Here is a 24,571-nt window from a genome sequence, read left to right on the forward strand (position 1 = left end):
TATACGACGTCATCTCAAATGGACTCTGTGACACGCACAAAGTCTCTCACAGCTTTGCAGCCAGCAATCCGCAGCGCCTTGTGTTTTTATCTGCTGGATATCTGCTCAAATAATGTTCCAACCTCTCCACGATACAGGGAATGCATGTGCAGAACCAATAATCACCCTTTGCTCCACTGTCAAAGACCGTACATATGAGACACAGAGCAGATTATCGATCGGCGTAGACTCCCGCGTACAATCCGATCCGAAATATAATCCGCTCCAAGTGAAGCGGATCCACTCGGGTGTTTAAAGGACACATTTACAATCTGCCTCATCTTAAAATCCGAATCTGAACGTGGCCACTGTGAGCATTTTCTGGTGGTGCCATTTGAAAACTCGTCCTAAAGACAAGCCGTTTCATCTCAAATGTTGGCTGGGAGCACAACAGCTGGCGATTATTTCAATACAAGACATAAGCAGTTATTATTTCCCTGCACCCCACTTCTCATATAAAGGTTGTGGAAACTCTGTTAAAAGGTATCAGAAACAAGTTTGATGATTTTGTTTGGCTAGCAAAATGTAAAGTGGATAGTGCAACTTCTGGAAGCAGGAACTGTGAATTAACTGGTTTCATCAGATGGTGCAGCAGATATGCATTTACTACAATATTAACATCATGGGGAAGAATAAGCTAAAGGAATGATGATTTTTAGAGTCGTCAACACTGAACACTGGGCATCTAGTGTGATCACCTTCAACATAATTTAGCTATTTTGAAAGGAGGCCCAAAGACTTTCTCCAAACCATTAGCTCCGCCGTAGTTAAAGATTGGAAAGAGATTTTCCATCAGGTCTAGCTCCACTGAACAGATTCACCCTGAGAAAGAACAGCATCTTCTTCCAGGAGTCCTCTTGAGCTCTGGAATGTGCCAAAGTCTGTCCTCCCCACAGAACCATCACTTCACAGAGAGAAACAGAAGTCAGAGCTTCAGTGTTGGATTTTAATTAAGGCGATCTGCCTGTCCAGTGTTTATCATATACATTGTCAAAGAGAACCTACCCGTAAAATCTGTGCCGACTGATTTGAATTTGCTGAAATCGAACGTGTGGCGTGTACGGGGGTTCGATCAGGTGACCTGCCTCAGGGTAGGACAGGACGGTCAGCAGATGGCTGTTCCCCGCTCGCTCCATCATCTCCTTCATCTGGGAAAACAGGACATCAAATCATCAACAGGACTGGAACTCAGTGTTACGTTGATAGACTCGCCAAGACCTTGTGGACGTTGGCTACCGACACAAGACAGCTGCTTCCAGAGAGACTCCACTATGACTACCAGGTCAGACGAGCTCGCAAGAAAGTCGGGCTCTCTGTGGGTTGTTGTCGGGCTTGGGAAGCGGCACAGACGGAGGAGGAATAGGAAGCAAAAGCGGGTCTGCAGGTCCGGCCTCCTGCTGAAGCTGAAGACCAATCCACACAAGTCACCTCTACTGAGGATATACCTGCCTAACGCCAGATCCACACACACAAAATTGAACCACCTTGGGGGTAATCACTACGTCTGAGGCTGCCGTGTTCTCATCGTTACGGAGGCCTGAATTCACCCGAACGTCCCCGATGCTAGCGTGCAGCTAGCTGGCTGTTTTCTACACCGCTGGGTCAGGCTGAGGACTCCGGTGAAAGCAGAGGTGAGGGACTTTGTATCTATGTCCATAATGCCTGGTGTAAGAGTAGCGTGATTGTAGAGAGACATGCCTCCCCTGACATCGAGTACATGTCTGCTAGATGTTGGCCTTTGTTCCTACCGAGAGAGCTAACAGTAGTGATCGTCACTAGCACCAGGTGCTAATGTTAGCATGGTGCTTTCTCTCTTGCTGAATGCCATGAAACAGACAGCAGCAGCCCACCTCAATGGCATCCAATGACCCAATCCAATGGGGACTTTAAAAACTGCTCTCCAGATCTTCCATCAGCAACCTCAAATGTCAAATGCTACAGATTCATAAAAGGCAATGACAGACTAAAAAACAGCTTCCTTCCAAAAATCATCACCACTCTGAACTCCCACGATATATCACCTGTTCAAGCTGTCACCTCTAGGAGGCGCTATAAGACAATAAATCCAAACAGACTGGGCCAGTCAGGACACTTCAGGGCTGGGAAAGCTCAATAAATCACTGTCAGATGAGCACTGGTGTCATCCTTGTTCTTTTTATCCACAGCAGATCCCTTATTTGGTACAGTATTTTTACATATTATTTATTAACTCTATGTCTTTTTTAAAAAAAGTCTTTTATTGGCACTGAATGGGACAGCGTATAGTTTTGTTGTCCCTTACGCTCAATGACAATAAAGATCTATTTATCTAGCTACCTATTGTGCATCTCCTCAGTTCGCATGCACAAAATCAATTCACAAAACAATCCTCATCCCCTCCATGATATCCAGGTAACAGCAGGAGCATCTTCAGTAATACATAGACTCCTACCACCAAAGGACTCTATGATGTGTCCTTGAAAATTTTAAGTTGTTTTTACTCTCAAGTTAAGAACATATTTTGAACATAATATTACTATTTTATTTTAATCTCTTCTATTCTATTTATTCTGTGTGGAGCATTTCTGTAAAATAAGTATAAGTAGTTTGGTAACAGCTCTTTCAGCTTTGAAATGTAAACACAAAGATGTCATCTGGTGATGATGCCATATCCTTACCAAAAAAAAAAAAAAAAGAAAGAAAGAAAACATTTGGTGTTCATTTGAGGCCCCAACAAAGTCGAAGTTCAGATCAACACTCTTAAATGTGAAAGAAGAAGAAAAAAAAAAAACGACAAAAACAAAAAAAAAAGTCTAAAAGTCTGAAGATTTTTTACTGAAAAAAAATTCAAAAAACCTGAAACAAGATTGTCACTTTTTTTTTTTTTTTTTAATTTCAAAGGTTACAAATCTATAACCAACCATTAAAAACAACAACAAGCGAATTGAAAAACTAGACATGTTACTGCTGTAACACTTTACAAGGTTCCTAACATTTGTTTGGCAGAACACATCAGTAAGTTTTACATCATCGTATTTCCTCCATGCTGGTTTCAATAAAGAAGGCTGACTTATCACCAAACTTACGTCGTTTGCAGACTCTTCGGCGGCCCAGTTCTGGTCGTCCTCACCAACAATCAGCATCAGAGGACACTGCAGTCGTCCCATCTGCATGGACACAAAACACAGCAGCTCCTTCACTGACTGTTTTGTTTAGATATACATTTACAACATAGAACTTTCCTCTCTGCTGTGGTTGCATACTTTTTGTGACGTGTGAGGTTTTCCAGCTAGAAACTTCAGAAAGTACAGTCTGGACACTTAAAAATCCCTAGAAATTCAATTTTTGCAAAACAATGAGACAACAACTTTGTGTCATTACATTAATTATGCAGCAGACACAACCAGCGGCATCTCCACCCCCCACCACACCAGACACTAACACCAGGTCCAGTAGTGCACCAGTAATGCACCAGTAGTACACCAATAATGTGCCAATAATACACCAATTGTGCACCTGTAATGCACCAGTAATTCACCAACAGTGCACTAATAATGCACTAATAATGCACCAATAATTCTCTGTTTGCCTTCTTCCAGTCTCAGGAGCTTGTGAACTCTGTGGTGAAAAGCGTTTAAACAACACCCAGTTGGTTCAGAGAGTAAAATCCACTTTCACCCAATAACCAAACTCACCTTGAGGAGACAATACCTAAATATAATATAATATCTAAAGACTTTCCTGAAAACTGATCCAGTCTATGACCTCAGAGCAACAACAGACTGTAAGTAAATGTCATGTCTCCACAAGTCTTATCAGAGGTCCTGGAAACTGCTGATATGAAAACACTTCTCAAAGGGCAATCTAGCTTTATCAACCCTCTTTATCAAAATTTGGTCCTGTTTTAACTTGAGTTTTACTGGCAGGCTTAGCCACTGCTGATCATGACATTTGGTGACGGACTGGGTGGGCCTCAGGGACAGCACTAAACCTGATATGAATCTTATCCTATCTCATCCATTGCGTAAGTTGTGGTGTATTTTCTCCCTACTGATCACACTTTAGCAGCTCTATTAGATTGAGATCTGGTTACTCCTGTTGCCCGATTGTATTGAAATGTTTCATTTTGTAATTTTTTGCACTATTTTTGTTTGCATATTGTAGCAACGTTGCTTTTTTTAAATTGCAGTGTTTCTTTTAAATCCCCTTTCAGTTGCTATTTCTATGCTGGTGACCTCTATAGACAGAAGAGAAACATGTTTTCTGAGGAACAGATGACAATAAACTTGAACTTAAAGAAGAAGAGGATTTGTTGCTGGTCACTGAGCGAGGACTCTGGATCACTGGGCTTAACAGGTGCCAACCAGAGACAAGCCATCAGTCACACCGTGGAGGCAGTGGAGACCGACACCAGATGGCTCAGGCTGAACAGAGGAGAGCAGCAGAATGCCACTCGGACACGGTCTTGGACGAGCCTCGGTCAGGACACCTGGAGAAGGGTGTCTGTCGTGAGACCTGAAACACCCAGCGATCCCAGGAAACAACACTGATGATGTGTCCGAGGTTTTGCACCACAAATGTGCTTCTGTAACTGGAGAGGAAGGAATATGCTGCAATATTTGTCCATTTTTCTGGTAAAAAAAAGCTCAAACTCAGATTGACTGGACAGCAACTGTGAAGAGAAATTTTCAGAGAGATTGGATTCAACTGGATGAAGGTGTGAACCTGGACTGGTCCATTCTGACACCTGAACATGCTTCCATCTAAACCTTCCATTGAAGCTCTGCTGATGTTTCAGCTGGTTGTCCCGCTGAAGGTGAACCTCTGTCACAGTCTCATCAGACTCTAACATGGTCCTGGATCTGTCTCCGTCTATCTGAGCAGCCTGCCTGTTCCTCCAGAAGAAAAGCATCCCCGCAGCATGATGCTGCCTCCACCGTGCTTCACAGTGGGGATGGTGTGTTCAGGGTGGTGTGTGGGGCTGGTTCTCATTCTGTTGTGTTTTTACTCAGATCAGAGCTCCTTCCTAAACATGTTTCTGATTCTCCAACATGGCTTGTCTCAAACTGCAAAAAATATTTGTGTTTCAATAACGGCTTTTCTACTTGTCTGATTTGTGGAGAGCAGATAGGTGTCCAGTGGGCAGATAGTGGCACTCTGCAGCGCCTCCAGAGTTCCCATGAGCCTCTAGGCTTTTCCCTTTGGACCTTGCCCTTGATTTGACTGAACGGTCTGTTAATATTTGTTTCCGTGTTTGATGATCTCCGATTTTGAATTAACATGCTCTGTTTGTATGTCAGCGAAAGCTGAAAGGTGAATGGACCCGTGACACCAGTGATACTCACATCAACCTTCTGGAAGGTTCCGTGGGGATGGGCAGCACTAGACCTCGCCAGATTATCTGCTTCTCCTCATTCATACGCATGTTGCTCTGAATGAACAAAACAACAAGGACGAGCACAAGAATCATCAGTTAGGCAGTTAGGCCACAGTGTTCACATTAAGGTATGATAATGAGTCCATCACAAGGCGCAAACACACCTACACCTAGAGGCCAGCTAACCTCACACTCACTAGGAACTGGCTCAGACTTGCTAGGAAAAAAAAAAACCACATTGGTAGATCTTTTCATGTTCTCATAATTACATTATTGGGAATCTGACCATCGGCTTTCACAGAACAACACATTTACTTACTCGTTAAGGGAAGTCAACATGGCTCCCATTTCTTTGTCAACCGGCTGCACGTGACTCCCACTGATGCACACTGCACATCTGAGCTGGGAGAAACACATGATAAATAAACCATGATAGACTAATTAAAATGAGCCAGAAAAGATACAAGTTTGACATGCCTCGGCACAAAGCAAGGTCAACGGCATGTGAAAACGGATCGAAATTCAACCATGAGGTGAACTGCTGTTACAAAAGAAGTGATGAGAGCCTGAAACTTGTAGCATTTAGTGATGCAGACTGGGCAGCAGACCAGACTGACAGAAATACTACGACCAGTTACGGCTGACTGCATTTCTGGGAAATCAAAGAACAGTCCAAAGTAACTTTATCAACCTGTGACCAGTGATTGAACCCACAACCTTTTGATAGCAAAGCCAACGCTGTAACCCACTATGAATTAAATTTTTCTATTAGACATGCCGGTATGTTTTTTGGTGTATTTTGGCAAACGAATCAATAAAAAAAAGATAGTGTCTGACATCTGTTGTGTGCAAAACAATGATGAAGCACAGATGAGCACAGGAGATGTCCTCTGAAGTTACCTTCATAACTTCGGAGTAAGCAGCCATTCGGAGGGTCCACACCGGTGCCAAAGGAAAGTCCCATCATGGCGATCCTGCTACCGAGGATCTGAGGATGCTCCTGCAGGATTTGTACGCAGTCTGTAATCAGAAAAGAAAAGGTTAATGAAGTGTTCTTTTCTGGCCACATCTTAGTTATTCCAACAAACAGGCTGCTGATCTGAGAGAGACTTTTAACCAAAAGTGTCCTGCTGAGTGTTCAATAGCATTTGTCTGTCAAACTACTTATTCAACCAACTTTTTTTCAGTATATTCACACTGAACAGATCTGTCCAGATTCAGCTGCTGTTGTCAGGCTGTTGCTGTAATGTGTTAATCATAAACTGTATTATAAAACTTTTACCCTTTTTAGTCCCAGACTTAATCTTTAACTGTGGGGTGAATGAACTGCTGACACTAGTTAGAGGGTTTATTACCACACAAACACACTCATACGCCCAGAGTCTGCTGTAAAAATGACGATACACCTCAGGATGTTCAGTGAGGCGTGTTGAGTGTGTGAAGACACTGTCTGTCTTTTCAGCAAAGGACAATTTTACAGCATTACAGTTAAAAAAAAATAGTGTAAATAAATGGCATTTCACCTCTTGATCTCTTATTAATTTTGGTTTCGCTGATCTACAGTTATTCAACTTGAGAAAAAGGCCTGTTCTGCACAGTGCACTGAACATTTTACCATTTGGTAAAAAAGCCTATAACCTTTTTACCTTCTAGGATATTTCACACTTCACCAAATTCTGACACAAGTTTCCCAGGGTGATAAGAGTCCACAGGCTTCACTGGGTGGACAGTTACCTCAAAATATGTGGCGCTCATATTCATTCCTGTTTGACTGGTATTTTTAGCTGGTCAGGTAGTCGATGGCCAAAGCAGCAATGCCGTGTGAGGCCAGCAGCGCCGAACGATACTCCACCAGCTGCCCACCTCCCCCCCAAAGGTCCATGACAGCAGGGAATGGTCCAGGTCCTTCACACAGGTCAACATGGGTCAGATCATCTTATCGTAAACTTGATGATGATAGAAAGTTCTTGACCTTCTCTGGTCCTACCTGGAGGCAGGAAGAGGGTTGCAGTGAGTCCACCCTCTGTGACCGGGATCCTGCGGACACCAGGCGCCATGTACCAGCGCTCCACCAAGGCACTGGCAAGAGGGACAAGATCTGCAAAGCCCTCTTTCCTGTGACCCTCGTACACCGACACTGTGACCAACATGGGCTCCTGGACGTTCTTCTTCCGCAAACCTGAGGAAAGACCAGCCGGTTACTGATACATGGTTCAATCCTGGAGAACATCATCTGCAAACATTCAGCCCAGATGGTCTACCTGAGTCCAGGTTTGCTGCCTGGAACTGGTCTGAGGCTCCACAGTAGACCCATCGGTTCAATTCCAGAATATGTTCCTCCAGACTGCAGTCCTCAGACACTGAAGTGAAAGGAACAAAGTTTAGACAATATTCCTACTGAACTACCCCTTTATTTAAGGCCATGTGGAGAATTTCATACCGTTCACTCTGCCGGTGGCATCAGAAATGTAGTGAGCAAACGCATCCCAACCATGACCGTCATCACACTGGTGCAAGGCTGTGAACAGTCAGCTCAGAACCAGGAGGGGCATGCTGGACCAGGATGACAAACTTCTCGTCCATGAGTCCCCGAGACGGATTCACCGACAGCTGGACACAACGATGCTTCTCGTCCATCCTGAACAGAACAGAGAAGACAAATCAGCAGAAGACAGCAAAACGTGGCCAAAAACTGCGTCTAGTTATTTTCTTTCAACACAACTTGTTTGATCATAACTTGACCTCTGTGACCTACAAAGTCCTACATATTGCGCATAAAAGTTGACTAGCCTTCATGACTCTGAACAGAATTCAGATAGACTTATAGATACAGCAATCAAAACAATGAATCAAGACAGCTGATCCATTGATTGAATGAGACAACCCTGGACCCAGTGGGTGCAAGTGGTTTACTTAACCCCCAGGCTCCTGCCATGTGGAACCGGCTCCCAGTTTCGCTTCACTTCTCTCCTTTCTTTCTTGACATGTTTCATTACTTCATGTCATTAACCCTTGTCTCTGTTGCAGTCTATGAACTCGCTGCCCTCCTGCAGTCCACCCCCAGGACCGCCGGAGGTCGTCATCTGAAGACTCCTGTTTTGATCCACCTGCTTGGGTGGAGCATTGCTGAGTTGATACACAGAACTGTATCTGTCTGTCCTATCTCGTTCTCTCTTTCTTTCCCCTCATCCCAAACGGAATAGCAGAAAGCCGCCACCTTGTCTTCTTTTATTATATGCAAACATCTACATCTTAGTATAGAGCTGAAAGATACAAAACATAAAATGATGTTATCAACTATTGCCATCACAACATGACTTAGAATATTAAAATCTTCATTTTACCGTGTTTGTTCATGTTTAAGACACATCAGATTAGACTGAAGTTAACCGTGGAGTTCCATAGAGTTCCGTTTTAGAACCTTTACTAAAGTTAAACATGGAGTTCCACAGGGTTTTGTCTTAGAACCTTTACTGAAGTTAAGCATAGAGTTAAACAGGGTTCTGTCTTTGGACCGGTACTTGTCAAAATCTACATGTAGGGAATATTATCAGGAAACAATCCTTTAACTTCTATTGTTATGCAGATGATACACGCATTTATTCATCTATGAAACCAGATGATGCTGATCAATTGGTCCAACCAGAGCACTGTCTTGAAGACATAAAATTCTGGGTGAGGTGAAATTTTCTTCTTCTGGTCTTTTTACTTTAACCTCCAGTAACACTGAGAGGAACCCGGAGTAACGTTAACCAAGACTTCTCCACATTAAACACATCTGCAGAACTGCTTTCCTTCACCTGCATAATATTGTAAAATTAGGAACATGTTGACATTAAGCCATGCATTTGTTTCCTCCAGGGTAAACTACTGTCATTCATGATTATCATGGTGTCTGAAGAATTCTTCAGCTGATTCAAAAGCTGCAGCAAGAGGAAAGACATGGCCTAGCAGGAGAGATCACATCAGCACAATATTATAAAGGCTCTGTGGGACTGCGGTCAAGTGAGCCTACACTCTTAGCCCGCAGTCAAATGAGCCGCACGTTCACTAGCTGTGCGCAAATACACCGAGCATTACGGTAACACCGTTCCAAAACCCATTTTAAAAAAAAGTGGAGCACTACGGAACACGCTCACTGCATGTATACATTTATATATTGATGATTATATATACTGCACTTCATAAATTATATATTACTTTCATAAACACTATGAAGTATGAATACTGTGTACTTTTACTCTCATTTGTTGCCAAAGTTCATTAGACATAGTAAGACAAGCCATTGTTAATCTGACTTTGAAGTGCATTAAAATCCTGTTTTTCAATAAGTAGTCCACAAAATCAGTACTGCTGGACTTAATACATTACAAATTACTTGCACAAGTACTATGAAGTACAATTACTGTCTACTTTACCTGTAATTTGTCGCCAAAGTTCCCCGTTGCTGTAAATAAAAGCCAATTTCGCCTAAGTTTGAAGTGCAATAAAATCTTTTTTTTTAATAAGAAGTCAAAGAAATCAGTACTGCTGGACTTAGTACATTACATATTACTTGTACAATGACTATGAAGTACTATTACTGTGTACTTTTCCTGTAATTCATGGCCGAAATCCCCATTTCATGTGAATAAAAGCCATTTTCGCCTGACTTTGAAGTGCATTAAAATCCTTTTTTTCAATAAGTAGTCCACGAAATCAGTACTGCTGGACTTAGAACATTACATATTACTTGTACAATGACTATGAAGTACTATTACTGTGTAGTTTTCCTGGAATTCATCGCCAAAGTTCCCTGTTGTTGTAAATAAAAGCCAATTTCGCCTAACTTTGAAGTGCATTAAAATGCTTTTTTTCAATAAGTAGTCCACGAAATCAGTACTGCTGGACTTAATACATTACAAATTACTTGCACAAGTACTATGAAGTACTATTACTGTGTACTTTTCCTGTAATTTGTCGCCAAAGTTCCCTGTTGTTGTAAATAAAAGCCAATTTCGCCTGATTTTGAAGTGCAATAAAATCCTTTTTTTCGATAAGTAGTCCACAAAATCAGTACTGCTGGACTTAGAACATTACATATTACTTGTACAATGACTATGAAGTACTATTACTGTGTAGTTTTCCTGGAATTCATTGCCAAAGTTCCCCGTTGTTGTAAATAAAAGCCAATTTCGCCTAACTTTGAAGTGCATTAAAATCCTTTTTTTCAATAAGTAGTCCACGAAATCAGTACTGCTGGACTTAATACATTACAAATTACTTGCACAAGTACTATGAAGTACGATTACTGTGTACTTTTCCTGTAATTGTCGCCAAAGTTCCTGTTGTTGTAAATAAAAGCCAATTTCGCCTGACTTTGAAGTGCAATAAAATCCTTTTTTTCGATAAGTAGTCCACAAATCAGTACTGCTGGACTTAGTACATTATATATTACTTGTGCAATGACTATGAAGTATTTTTTACTGTGTACTTTTCCTGTAATGTGTCACCAAAGTTCCCCGTTGGTGTGAATAAAAGCCATTTTCACCTAACTTTGACGTGCATTACAATCCTTTTTTTCAATAAGTAGTCCACAAAATCAGTACTGCTGGACTAAGTACATTACATATTACTTGTACAATGACTATGAAGTACTTTTACTGTGTACTTTTCCTGTAATGTTTCACCAAAGTCCCCTGTTGTTATAAATAAAAGCCAATTTCGCCCGACTTTGAAGTGCATTACAATCCTTTTTTTCAATAAGTAGTCCACGATATCAGTACTGTTGTACATAATACATTAAAAATGACTTGCACAAGTACTTTGAAGTACTTTAACTGTGTTCTTTTCCTGTAATTTGTTGCCAAAGTTTCCTGTTGATGTAAATAAAAGCCAATTTCACCTGACTTTGAAGTGCATTAAAATCCTTTTTTTCAGTAAGTCGTCAACGAAATCAGTACTGCTGTACTTAATACATTACAAATTACTTGCACAATGACTATGAACTACTGTTACTGTGTACTTTTCCTGTAATTCATCGACAAAGTTCCCAGTTGATGTGAATAAAAGCCATTGTCGCTTTGAATTGTAGCCCGAATTTTAAGTGCAATAAATCCTTTTTTCAATAAGTAGTCACCAAAGTCAGGTAAAATTGGCTTTTATTTACAACAGGGAACTTTGGCAATGAATTCCAGTAAAACTACACAGTAATAGTACTTCGTAGTACTCGTGCAAGTAATTTGTAATATATTAAGTCCAGCAGTACTGATGGCATGGACTACTTATTGAAAAAAAGGATTTTAATGCACTTCAAATTTGGGCCAAAATTAGCTTTTATTCACACTTACAGGGAACTTTGGTGACACATTACAGGAAAGTACACAGTAAAAGTACTTCATAGTCATTGTACAAGCAATATGTAATGTACTAAGTCCAGCAGTACTGATTCGCGGAGTACTTATTGAAAAAAGGATTTTAATGCACTTCAAAGTCGGGCGAAAATGGCTTTTTATTCACATCAACAGGGAACTTGGCAATGAATTACAGGAAAAGTACACAGTAAAAGTACTTCATAGTCATGTCTGTCTGCAATAACATTTATCAATGTGGAAAGAACTGATAAATGCAAGCTAGAATCTGCAAAAAAATCATTGCGTGTGTATCAATCATTAGTTAGGTTGGAATAAATGTGTGTTTTATGCACACACTGACCTTTTTATGGAGTCACTGCTACACATAAATATGTATAAATCACTTACTTTGCTCTGCAGCCTCTTGTCTTCTGCTCTGCTGTGTGTAAACCTCTCCGGAAGCTGCTCCAGCTGAATCCAACTGTCAGAACCTCCCTAAACAAACTGCGGGTCCGCAGCAGCTCCTCCCTCCAACTGGGTTGCCAAACACCAGACAAAATCCCTTCAATGAATCAATGAATGAATCAATGAATGAATCAATGAATATATAAATAAAATAAATAAAAATCATGTCTGAAAACTGCATAAAAATCAATCAAACAAATCAATAATTAATTAAATCAATATACAACAAGCTACAGACAGTTTTATCTCATAGAGATGAAAGTTGACAGAAAGGAAAACAGGTGAAATATTTTGTTTTTACACTGAAATGTTTGGAATGACTTCAAAAATCATACAAGCGGATTCATCCAGTTGAAATGTCCAATATGCAAGACATAATTTCTACTCTACTACTGATTATATCCATGAAAAAAAATAACTTGGCAAACAAAATCATGATGAAGAAACAAATACATGATCGTCTCATTAAAAAGTGTTTTCCACCTTGTAATCCAATACTATAATGAACACTGAAATTGTGAAAACAAACTGTCAGCCACGGTTTACTGTTATTGATTCTTTTAGGTAAAAGCTGAAGGGCTCTGCTGCGGAAGGCCGCTGCAATGTGAGTGTGTGAGGACTTTGACCTTTCCTCTGTGTATCCTGTTCTTTATCTCTCTCTCTCTCTCTCTCCTTCACAGACACACACACACACACACACACACACACACACACACACACACACACACACACACACACAAAACACACAAACATAAACACAAACACAAACACACACCTGTAGATGATACCGCATTTCAGCAACTAAGTTTTACAAAAATATGCATTCATCCCTTATGTACACTCTGCGCCACAACAACTTAAGTTCATATTTAATTCATGTAATTACTGAATTGGTAGTACTATTTTACCGGGGTAAATTTGGGCTGTTTGTGACCCCTGAACACCGATGGATTACAGGAGTCATGTCTGTGTCATGTTGCTGTGACCACTCGATCTCAGAGCCACCTCCAGGAAAACCAGCGTTGGTCAACATGGCCATTTCCAATTGACACAGGGATGCTTTTCTTTGAAAAATGTTATTTTTATTTCAATTATTATAATTATTATTATTATTATTGTATATTTGAATATGTTACTTCACGTTTGAAACCCAATAGAATTACTCAGAATGGATTAAAGGTCATATACAAGTCCATTTGTTGTTGTATAATATTTTGTACAAAGTCTGCCCCCTAGTGGTACCACACATATACTACACACACACACTCACATACACGCACACATACACGTGTGTGTGAATTGTCCTGTATCTCCTGGCTGAAGGGAGAAGTTTGAATATGTAAAACCAATAGTTCTCACATGTATGTTTTCTCTTGACATTTGAATGGGGAAATTACACATTCCAAATAGTCCAAATCTAAAATAATCTCTGAGTCTTCAGAGGGCTGGCGGAATGTGGAGTCACGTGACATGAGCCACTTGTACACAGAGGGAAGGTCAAAGTCCTCACGCTCAGATTACAGCAGGCTGCCTCACGAGAGCATTCATTCATTCATGCTGAGCCTTTACAAACTTTACTGCCTTCACTTACTGGGGGGGATTTCATTTGGTCCTCCAGCCCAACCTGGCAACCCGGCAGGAGGGAGGAGCTGCTGAGGACCTACAGTTTGTTTACGGAGGGTTGGAGAAGAGACTTCAGCAGGAGCAGTGTACAGAGAGGTTTACACACAGTTCACACACAGCAGAGCTGAAGAGAAGCGGCTGCAGGGCAAAGTAAGTGATTTACACACGTTTTTAGTGCAGCAGCGAGTGAGTGAAAAGACCATTATGTGCATTAATCACACAGTTATGTGATCCCTGTGTGAACACTTCCCATGTGGAAACTCTTCTCATCTTTGACCTGATGCAAAGACTAAATAAAACCAGATGTTTTTGTGTGGGAAATCTAGACTTATGGTCTCAGAGATTTCAGGTGAAAACATGTTTTTGAACTTATTATTGGACGGACAGAACAGAACTATTAAAGACGCTTAATCTGAGCAAACAAAAATCTACACTGTGTTTAAAGAAATGTTTGCAACCATCCACAGGAACGCACAATCATTTTATGAAGATTCCAGTTTGCATTGATCAGTTTCTTTCACACATTGATAAATGTCAATTTAGACAGACAGACTGAGACACAGACAGACAAATCTCTTCACACATTAACAGAAAGGTTTGCTCCAGTAATGGAAGAGGAATCACAGTTTACCGTAGAGTACAGTGTGCAGTCATGTATTACAGGTTTCCAGTTATGAAACTCAGGGCACCATGATACACAGCATCCAAGTGATGTAAAGAATGAGCAGAGGCATTCATATACATAACATCACCGTAATATAGGAGTGGTAAGAGCGTTTCCTGGCATTGAAAGACAAACAGGCTCTATTTCCAAAGAAGAATCCTAGCTTCAGTGTCAGCTTCCTCAGTAACTGCCCAATGTGACTTTAAAAGAAAGACTGTCATCGGCTGTCATGCCCAAGTATTTATATTTGGTCGCATGTTCAATCGGGGTGCCCTGAGCAGAAGAAATACAGGGTAAAGACACAGGCACTATCTTTTTGTTAGAAAAGAGCATGCATTTAGTTTTCCCTGCTTTTAAAAGTAGCCTTAGGTCCTATCGTTGCGTCTGGACAGTTTTAAAAGCGGACTGCAAACAGCTGAGCAACTGATGTTGCATGACAGTAGAAGACTGTGTCATCGGCATACAGATGCACGGACGCACTCTGTAGGTCACAGAGGTCAAATTATGACCAAACAGTTGTGACAGACAGCAGTGCTCAAGGTTTTGGTTACAAGTTGCCGTCTTCTGCTGATTTGTCTTCTCTGTTCTGTTCAGGATGGACGAGAAGCATCGTTGTGTCCAGCTGTCGGTGAATCCGTCTCGGGGACTCATGGACGAGAAGTTTGTCATCCTGGTCCAGAATGCCCCTCCTGGTTCTGAGCTGACTGTTCACGCCTTGCACCAGTGTGATGACGGTCATGGTTGGGATGCGTTTGCTCACTACATTTCTGATGCCACCGGCAGAGTGAACGGTATGAAATTCTCCACGTGGCCTTAAATAAAGGGGGAGTTCAATAGGAAATGTTGTCTAAACTTTGTTCCTTTCCACTTCAGTGTCTGAGGACTGCAGTCTGGGAGGAACATATTCTGGAATTGAACCGATGGGTCTACTGTGGAGCCTCAGACCAGTTCCAGGCAGCAAACCTGGACTCAGGTAGACCATCTGGGCTGAATGTGTGCAGATGATGTTCTCCAGGATTGAACCATGTATCAGTAACCGGCTGGTCTTTCCTCAGGTTGCGGAAGAAGAACGTCCAGGAGCCCATGTTGGTCACAGTGTCGGTGTACGAGGGTCACAGGAAAGAGGGCTTTGCAGATCTTGTCCCTCTTGCCAGTGCCTTGGTGGAGCGCTGGTACATGGCGCCTGGTGTCCGCAGGATCCCGGTCACAGAGGGTGGACTCACTGCGACCCTCTTCCTGCCCCCAGGTAGGACCAGAGGAAGGTCAAGAACTTGTGAATTGTCTTCAAACATTACTTTTTATTGCTACCATGCGTATGCCGTGACATGTTGACTTGTGTGAAGGACTTGGACCGTTCCCTGCTGTCCTTGACCTTTGGGGGGGTGGGGGGCAGCTGGTGGAGTATCGTGCAGCGCTGCTGGCCTCACACGGTTTAGCTGCTTTGGCCATCGACTACCTGACGGCAAAATTATCAAGGAAACAGGAAAGATGACCACCTTCAAGTACTTTGAGGTAAATGTTGTCATTCAGATTTCCATACTTATCATTTTCTTTTGAATTGAAGATCCGACAGCTGTGTTCTCTGTGCTGAAGTGATTTGCCTTTCAGGTGACCTCTTTTTGTGTGGCAAAAGAACATTTGAAATTGGTCTGAAGAATGAAGTCAGCTTGGATTTAAAGGTTCTATTCTGAGCTTCACGTCGAGCTCATTTATGTTTGAAAACATTTTCACACTAAATTCAAAAAGCCAGTTCTTCACTCAGCTGAATAAATTCATTGGATTTCCCCACTCCAAAAATGCACCAATTGCCTCTTTCAGCTCTGATCATCATTGGAGCGCTTTGTGGTAAATCAAGTTCCAGTGATCCATGACAGTTTTCACCAGGGATATAATGAAGTGACCGTGCTGAAGCCACAGGGACTCCACGATCAGAAATATCTCTTGTCTCAGCGGTGTACTGTAAATGTTATTTTGTGTTACATTCATCCAGTGCGACTGAATACAGCTTGAAGTCCCACTCCAGTTCCCTTTTGTAGCTATTTTTAAACATTCTCAAGAGTGTTTAAATTGTGATTATGCAGTTTTTAGCCAAAATAAATAACCTGTGCCATTTTCCAGGCCTCTGTATCTGCAGAGTTCCAGAGCTCATGAGAAATTTGCCTCTGGGCTGTGGGCAGACTCAGCGCTGCTCCGCTCTCCCCTCTCCGCTCTCCCCTGTTGCCCCCCGGTTGACAGCTAGCTGCTAGCTTCCCCCACTAGCTTGCTTTGCAGCCACGTTCTGATTGCCCTCCCCCCCACAATAGATCTGCTGTCTCTTTCACAATCCCACCTCGCAGATAGGTTTATGAGCCTTTGCTAAGAAAAGCAATGTTTAGAGGGGCGTCCAGAAATGATTAAAGTATGTTACTGATAAACTTCAGCTGACACTCAGCAGGATTGGTTGGGGTCTAAAGTCTCTCTCGGATCAGCAGCTTGCTTGTTGGAAGAACTGAGATGTGGCCAGACAAGAAACACTCGATTGGCCTTTTGTTTTCTGATTACAGACTGCGTACAGATACTTAGAGGAGCATCCTCAGATCCTTGGAAGCAGGATCGCCATGTTGGGACTTTCCTTTGGCACCAGTGTGACCCTCAGAATGGCTGTTTACTCCAAAGTTATGAAGGTAACTGTAGAGGATCACCACTGTCCTCATCCTCAGATGTGTGTTCATGGGCCATTTTGATGTAAAAATCTAGTGAAAGGAATCATAACCAGGCTCGTTGTGCCACCTGTTTCAATGCCAGTGTTAAAATTGTGTGTTTCTCCCAGCTCAGATGTGCAGTGTGTATCAGCGGGATTCACATGCAGCCACTTGACAAAGAAATGAAAGACATTCTGAGGACCTTTAATGAGTAAGTGTTGTTATTTTGAAGCTGATATTCAGAATCTCTCTCTCTCTCTCTCTCTCTCTCTCTCTCTCTCTCTCTCTCTCTCTCTCTCTCTCTCTCTCTCTCTCTCTCTCTCTCTGTTCTTCCCCAACAACTAAAGTTTAATGACCTCACAAAAAAAAAAGAAATTTCAAAGGGTTGACGTCCTTTTTCATCCCTCTGTTCACTGGCTTTTCCAGTGACACAGGTGTGTGATTATCCATCTTTTTTTCGTCCAACCAGGAATGTTGCTAACACTCGCATTACTGAGGAGAACCATGTGATCTTGCGAGATCTGTCTTTGCCCATTACCACGGACCCATTAAAGAAGGTGGATGTGAGTATTACCGGCAAGTTGACTGCAACGCAAGCATGTATTTCAAAATCAGAGAAAGTCGCGCAAGTCCAAACTTGGATCCAAAATATAAAAGGGCTTTCTAAACAGGTAAAGGAAGAATAATTCCAATCCCATTCTAACTGTGGAACAACAGATCATGGACTACACTTACATAGTGCTTTTACACAGCATTGACAGAGCCCAGAGCGCTTTACACTGCATGATCACATTCACCCATTCACACACACATTCACACACCAGTGGAGGCGGCTGCCATGCAAGGCGCTCAGTCCGTCCACTGGGGGCAGTTTGGGGTTCAGTGTCTTGCCCAAGGACACTTCGACATGCAGACAGGGAGAGACAGGAATCGAGCGAACAACCTCCTGATTGCAAGACGACGGCTCCCCACAGTGGGGAGCTCTTTACCCTCTCACAGAATATTGAGGAGGCAAGGGAGTTTGCAAATCCAGGTGACATGTAGACCTGGAGAAGACCTACAACCGCGTACCCCAACATGTCTTTTGGGAGATGTCAGGGAGTAGAGAGTACCGGAACCTCTGCTGTGGACTATCCTGTCTTTGTACCTCCACTGTGGGAGCTGTATCTGTGTATCCGGCATTACGACGGACCTGATCAAGGCGGCCGCTGGACCCTGAATTTAATGAACAATGTGGGAAGGTACTGCTGAGGCTGCAGAAAGTGGCTTCTCTGCTTTTTGTGGATGATGTTCTCCTGGCACCGTCGCATGAAGGCCTCCAGCATTCACTGGAAGAGTCCGCTGCAGAATGTGAACTTGTTGTCTACATCTCTGCCTGCACCTGTGATCATGAACTTCCTGTCATAACCGAAAAAAATGACATTTCGGTCACAAGTGTTCAAAATGAGTTTTCTCCACAGGGTGGCAGTGGCACTCTTCATAGTAGACAATCGTGTCTTTGCAGAAAAAAAGCACAAGAGCTGGTGACATCCAGCAGAGCATCAAGATTATTCCCACTGGGCTGGATAAAAACGTCCCAATCTGGGCAGTTAAAACACAGTACCGACTCTTCTTACCTCTCAGTGTCCGTGGTCCTCATCTTCTCTCGTTTTAAAACAGACTTATAGATGGGCAGGATGTGACGGTCAGAAGGTCCCAAAGGAGGAAGAGGCATTTTTAAATGACCCACAACAAAAGTCCAATATTTTGTGCCATCTGGTCGAACTGAATACATGCTGGTAAAGGTTTTTCAGAATTGTCTGTCTGTGCAGGTGGGACGACTGCAGTGTCCTTTGATGCTGGTTGTTGGTGAGGACGATCAAAACACAGCCGCTCAAGAGTCTGCAAATGATGTAAGTTTAATGAATCCTCTTCATGACCACGAACGTGTAGCAAACACAATGGCATGAGGTGACATGAAGAGTCACCGTGGGGACCAGTGCTGTCCCTGATGTTTTATTCTTTGTGAACCAACTAATGTGGTACTTGACATGAATATCAACACATTTATTTCCAAATCCTGATTTTTTTTTATGCCCTCCAGGGATCTTTTTTTTTGTTGTTTTTAATTTAATGTATGACAAAATATTTCTTTAAAAATATCTGAGAGTATTTAGTGACATTCTTGCCAGGAGTTTGTAGTTTTTTCATGATAAATCATCAGATTTTCACTTGCTTGATCATTTTTTTTCTTTGATTGGGTTCCAGCTTCTATTTATTTTCCTTATCACATCAAATGTACCTTCAGTCCTATTGTTTTGTTTCAGTAAGTATGGATGTTTAATTTATACATCTGCATTCAATACCTTAAACAGTTCTTAATAAGATCTTAGATATTGACAGCTTGTTAGTTGTATTGTGTTTAAATGTGTCTGGAAAATGTGGCTTCTCTACTCAGTTCCACCTGTTCCAAACTGACAATTTGTTTTGAAAATCATGAACCAATCATCACTAAGTTTGAGGCCTCCCGGTGATAAATGGACAGACGTTACACCATCAGGCGCGTTGCTTGAGAAAGCTGACTTTGGGAACTCACAGCATAAAGTAAGCATGGTAAACGGTCACTACTTAAGAATAGAAAACAATTCTGATGATAAAAAAAATCACAAAAACAAACTGGTCAGTCATTTAAATATATAATTTGGGGCTCCAAATCCCACTTTTAAATGAAAAATAACCAAGTTCAGCCGTGAATCCTGCAGCCTTCATGGCGGGGCTCCATATTAACACTTGGCTGACCGGAAAAATTGATAGTGCTGTAGAAGCTCCTGATGCTATTGAGTCGAAAAAGGCCATATCTTATTGTTTGTTTACAATGAGCAGGCTCTGTGTCTTCTTCTCCAATTTTTGTTGTGTTTCTGTCAGAGTTACAACGCCATCTAAAAGTCTGGAAGATGTACTGCATTGTTTTGAGTTGGGAAATCTTTTGAAGAAGCACAGGGAGACAAAGGATGGTTTTGCCTCGTGTGGACAGAGTCTAGGAGGAGGAGGAGGCTGATAACAAACGAGTTGGCACAAGTATGTGGCTCTGGGACAGGTAGTCTACTCCCCAAATACCTGTCTCACAACTTGTGACTGACCGACTGTGTCGGTGGAACTCATAAAAAATGAGACAGACAGAGATAAAACACTAAACAGACTGAAACAAACCATTGTAGAAGGACGACCCGATGTGAAGCAAGGCTTCTCACCTGACCTGATGGAGGACAGGACCTGCAGAACTGAACTTTCAGTTGTGTCGGGTTTCATCTACTAGGCAGGTAAGATCATCATTCCTCAGAGCATGAGGAAAGAAATGTTGCTGAAAATCCATGGCAGACTTCTCGGGATTGAGAAATGTAAGAAAAGAGCACACGAGGTGATGCACTGGCTGCAGATTAACCAAGATATCACAAATGAGGTGTTGAAATGCACAATATGCCTGAAATACGGTGCAAACAATCCAGCAGAGCCACTAAAGCCACACCCAGTGCTGGACAGGCCTTATCAAAAAGTAGTTGCTGACCTGTTTGTTTATGATGAACGAGACTAAATGGTAGTTACAGACTATTATCCCTTTACCAAAATGTGCGTAGGCTCCACACCACAACAGCAGAGGCGGTGATGAAAGCCATTTTTTCAGACATGTTGTGCCAAGTGAGGTCTTCACGGACCATGGGCCACAGTTTGCCAGCGCTGCATTTTGCTGAAGAACGGAGCTTCTTGCTCTCGACATCAAGTCCTCATTTTCCACAGTCCAGTGGTCTTGTGGAAAAGTCAGTAGTACAGACTGTAAAAACACTGATATACAAAGCGAAAGACAGTGGAGCTGATTTCTACCGCAGCCTCCTTGTTTACCGCACAACACTGCTGGACTGTGGTGTGTCACGAGCGCACCTCCTCATGGGCCGCCGCCTGAGGTCAAACCTGCCTGTCCCGGAAGAGCGACCGGAAGCATGGGAGGGTGAGGCAGTGAAGAGGTTCAAACAACATCAAAAAGCACAGCAGAAGTCCGATTATGATCAGGAACCTGTAAATGTTGTTTGAAGTTACTTATATTAAGTACTTCTCTTCAAGTTATAAAAGTGTGTTTGTTGGACCCACACATACACTGCAGAGTTTAGCTGCTAAAAATGTCTTCATTACTGACTGTTGGTGGCTCAAGAAACAAAAAAACAAAGAAACAGTTGGGACACGGGACCTCTCAGCCCTAAATGGAGGGCTGGGGAGTGTAAATTTAATGAGGCCTGGTTGGAGAAGATCTCACACTCCACCTGGTTGACACCAGTGAATGTGGTGTCTGTTTGAAGCTTGTTGCACTTTGTACAAGAAATCAGTTGAACTCTGAACAATGAAAATCAACGAGCTGAGTTGAATGAGAAATCATATAAATACACAACCCAAGTAAAAGCCGGACAACAAACTCCTGACGTCTGTGTTCACGTCTGCTTTGAGATGATCAGGTTCCCATCTGTACACCTACTGGTACGTCTCATCCGGAAGCAGACGAATCCACCACCCAACAATGTTTGGTTTTACCCCAACCGAAAAAGCTGAGGTTTTTAGGACTCTAAATAATGTGGCTAAGCACATTTCATGCAGTTCCAATGATGGACTCACCAACCTGTTTAACTGCATTTTCCCTGCCGAGGAAAGAGCTCACAGAGCTAAATTATACTGGAGACTGTGGGAGTAGACCTCAGAAGCATACTTTTGACTGTTTTTTGTAGCATTGTTAATTGTGACCTTTTGACATTTTAGTTATTGTAGAGGGATCTGAGATCACTTAAGAGACTAAATCTCTCTAAAAAGCAATCTGGGGATTTAAGATTGTTGGAAACCACATTTTATACTAACCCACTTCTAAAGTTTGATGCTGCCTGACATTGGAAAGTCATGATGCATTAGCAAATTAATGCCAAAAAGTAACTAAAACAAACAATAGAATCGCATATGAAATGATGAATTGTCTCCCAAAAAGTATCATGTCATAATTTTGATCCTGCAACACAGTAGAGAACTTTTGAAGTTGGGAGTCAGTGGAGATTTTTCAAGGTAAATGTTATTGTTTGATGAATGCATTTCCTGTTTTCCAGATGAAGGAGATGATGGAGCGAGCGGGGAACAGCCATCTGCTGACCGTCCTGTCCTACCCTGACACAGGTCACCTGATCGAACCTCCGTACACACCGCACGTTCGAGCCAGCAACTTCAAACCAGTCAACTTAAATGAGATATGTATGCTCTTTTTGGCACTTCTTCTGTTGAGATGCAGATAATGTGGATTAAAATCCAACGCTCTGACTTCTGTTTCCTCTCCTTGTGAAGTGATGATTCTGTGGGGCGGACAGACGGCGGCACATTCCAGAGCTCAAGAGGACTCCTGGAAGAAGATTCTGCTCTTTCTCAGGGTGAATCTGTTTGGTGGAATAAGACCTGCTGCAGCGCCGCTTTCCCACCTTTAACTGTGATGAAACGTCATTTTTTTAAAGGAAGTGTATGATTTTGGTTTCGACAAAGCTATTGTTTGATCACTCTTATTATTCAGCAATGTGAGCTGTAGTTTCAGCTGATTTCAGCTCTTTAAAGTTGTCTCATAAAAAAAGTGGATGTGGAGATTCTGACAAGCCCTCAGCTCTCAGCCACATTTTTGGAACTTGCAATTCATTTGGGGTGACAGTAGCTCATTTGGTAGAGCGGGTCGTCTTATGACCGGAAGGTTGGCGGTTCAATCCCCGCTCCCGCAGGTGTAAAACTGTCGTCGTGTCCTTGGGCAAGACACTTCACCCACCCAGTATGAAAGTTGTGAGAGTGAATGGTTGGTGGTGGTCGGAGGGGCCGATGGTGCGGATTGGCAGCCTCGCCTCCGTCAGTCTGCCCCAGGGCAGCTGTGGCTACAGTAGTGGCTTATCACCACCCAGTATGGAGAGAATGAATAATGCAATGTAAAGTGTCTTTGAATGTCCAGAAAAGCGGTATATAAAACCAATGCATTATTATTGTTGTTTGCAGTTTAAAGCTCGGATTGGTAATTCTGTTCAGATTCTAAGTAATTCTGCTTTTTGTTATACTGGGTGAAATGGCAGTTCCATCCTGAAAGTAGTCAATGCAGTTATAAATAGGAATTATACAATTATAAATAGGAATGAAAAAGATAAAAAGACCACTGTTAGAGCTGCAATTGTTGCCCATTTGAAATGAACACTGTAGTCCATAGTCTCTTGTTGTTTTTATTTTGAGCTCAATTTTTAGAATTTTTTTTTTTTTTTGTACAAATGTCAACAAGGAAAAAATCCCCTGTGAAAACACACAGTGCAGCAATCAGTATAATTTAGGATTAAGTTAGCAGTGAATCAAATGAGGATAAAAGGAAACACGTCTTAGCCACGATCACTTTACTGCAGGCCACAGCCTGGTTACTTCACCACACGCCAGCTCACAATGAACAGGCTGTGGACTTACTCTACACAACAAGACCACACCCCGCACCTGGCGTGGACCGGGCGGTCACGTGACACACATTTCCCGAGATGTATCAAAATCAAACCGACTAAAACGAATGTAATGATAATCGCAGAAATTCCAAATAAACATATATACTGTTAGATACAGTGAACCGATAATACAAGATAAAGTGCAGTAGTGTTGTACAAAAATGCATATGAAAAACCAGTTGGCAACACAATATTGTAAAAATTGACCAATTCCTGCCATTCGATCGGAATGGAAACAACCTGTAGCATCAGGTATACTGGCAGACGGACACCCCGTCTGTCCCCCTGCTGCTGCAAAAAAAAAACCAAAAAAAAAAACATGAGACCATGGTGGTGGGCATCTCTTTACATGATAGACAAATGAGTTCAATCATCTGGGAGGGAATCAACGTGGAGCTGCTCCTCCTCCACATTGAGAGGAGCCGCTTGAAGTGATGAGGATGCAGCCTGGTCACCCCTCCACCCCTCCTCCCCTCCATGGAGGTTCAACAGGCACATCGGATGGAGGTAAAGGATAGTTGAAGCTCTGTCAAACAGAAATACTTTGGAGAAATGGTGGCATGCACAGATGCAGCAGCTCAGTGCTCCTGGTCTTTTTGTCTGTTTTTCCTTTTTCTCGTGCTTTTCGTGACATTGATACCTTTATCTTTCGACAGGATCTACCAGCACAATTTCATGGCAGTGTTTTACAGTGACAATAAAATACCTCTGACCAAAAGTACCTCATGACCAGCAGTGACAAGTACAACAAAGGCATACTCATGTGTGGCTGAGATCAGTGGGGATTTGCCTTATTTGCACCATGAACCGGAAATGTCTGGAGATAATTGGTGCACATATAATCAAGAATGAGTAATGTTACTTCAGGTGCAGTAGGGAGAGCTGCTGAATTGTTTTCA

At 42.2% G+C, this 24,571-nt stretch overlaps 2 pseudogenes; one reads left to right on the top strand and one right to left on the bottom strand.

The window, feature by feature from the left end:
- Positions 1–516: 516 nt before the first annotated feature.
- On the bottom strand, positions 517–12,180 carry LOC115392032 (peroxisomal succinyl-coenzyme A thioesterase-like; annotated as a pseudogene).
- A 1,701-nt stretch (positions 12,181–13,881) lies between these two features.
- Positions 13,882–22,643, top strand: LOC115391909 (peroxisomal succinyl-coenzyme A thioesterase-like; annotated as a pseudogene).
- Positions 22,644–24,571: the final 1,928 nt, after the last annotated feature.

Source organism: Salarias fasciatus, chromosome 7 (assembly GCF_902148845.1).
Source record: "Salarias fasciatus chromosome 7, fSalaFa1.1, whole genome shotgun sequence".
Classification (NCBI taxonomy): Eukaryota; Metazoa; Chordata; class Actinopteri; order Blenniiformes; family Blenniidae; genus Salarias; species Salarias fasciatus.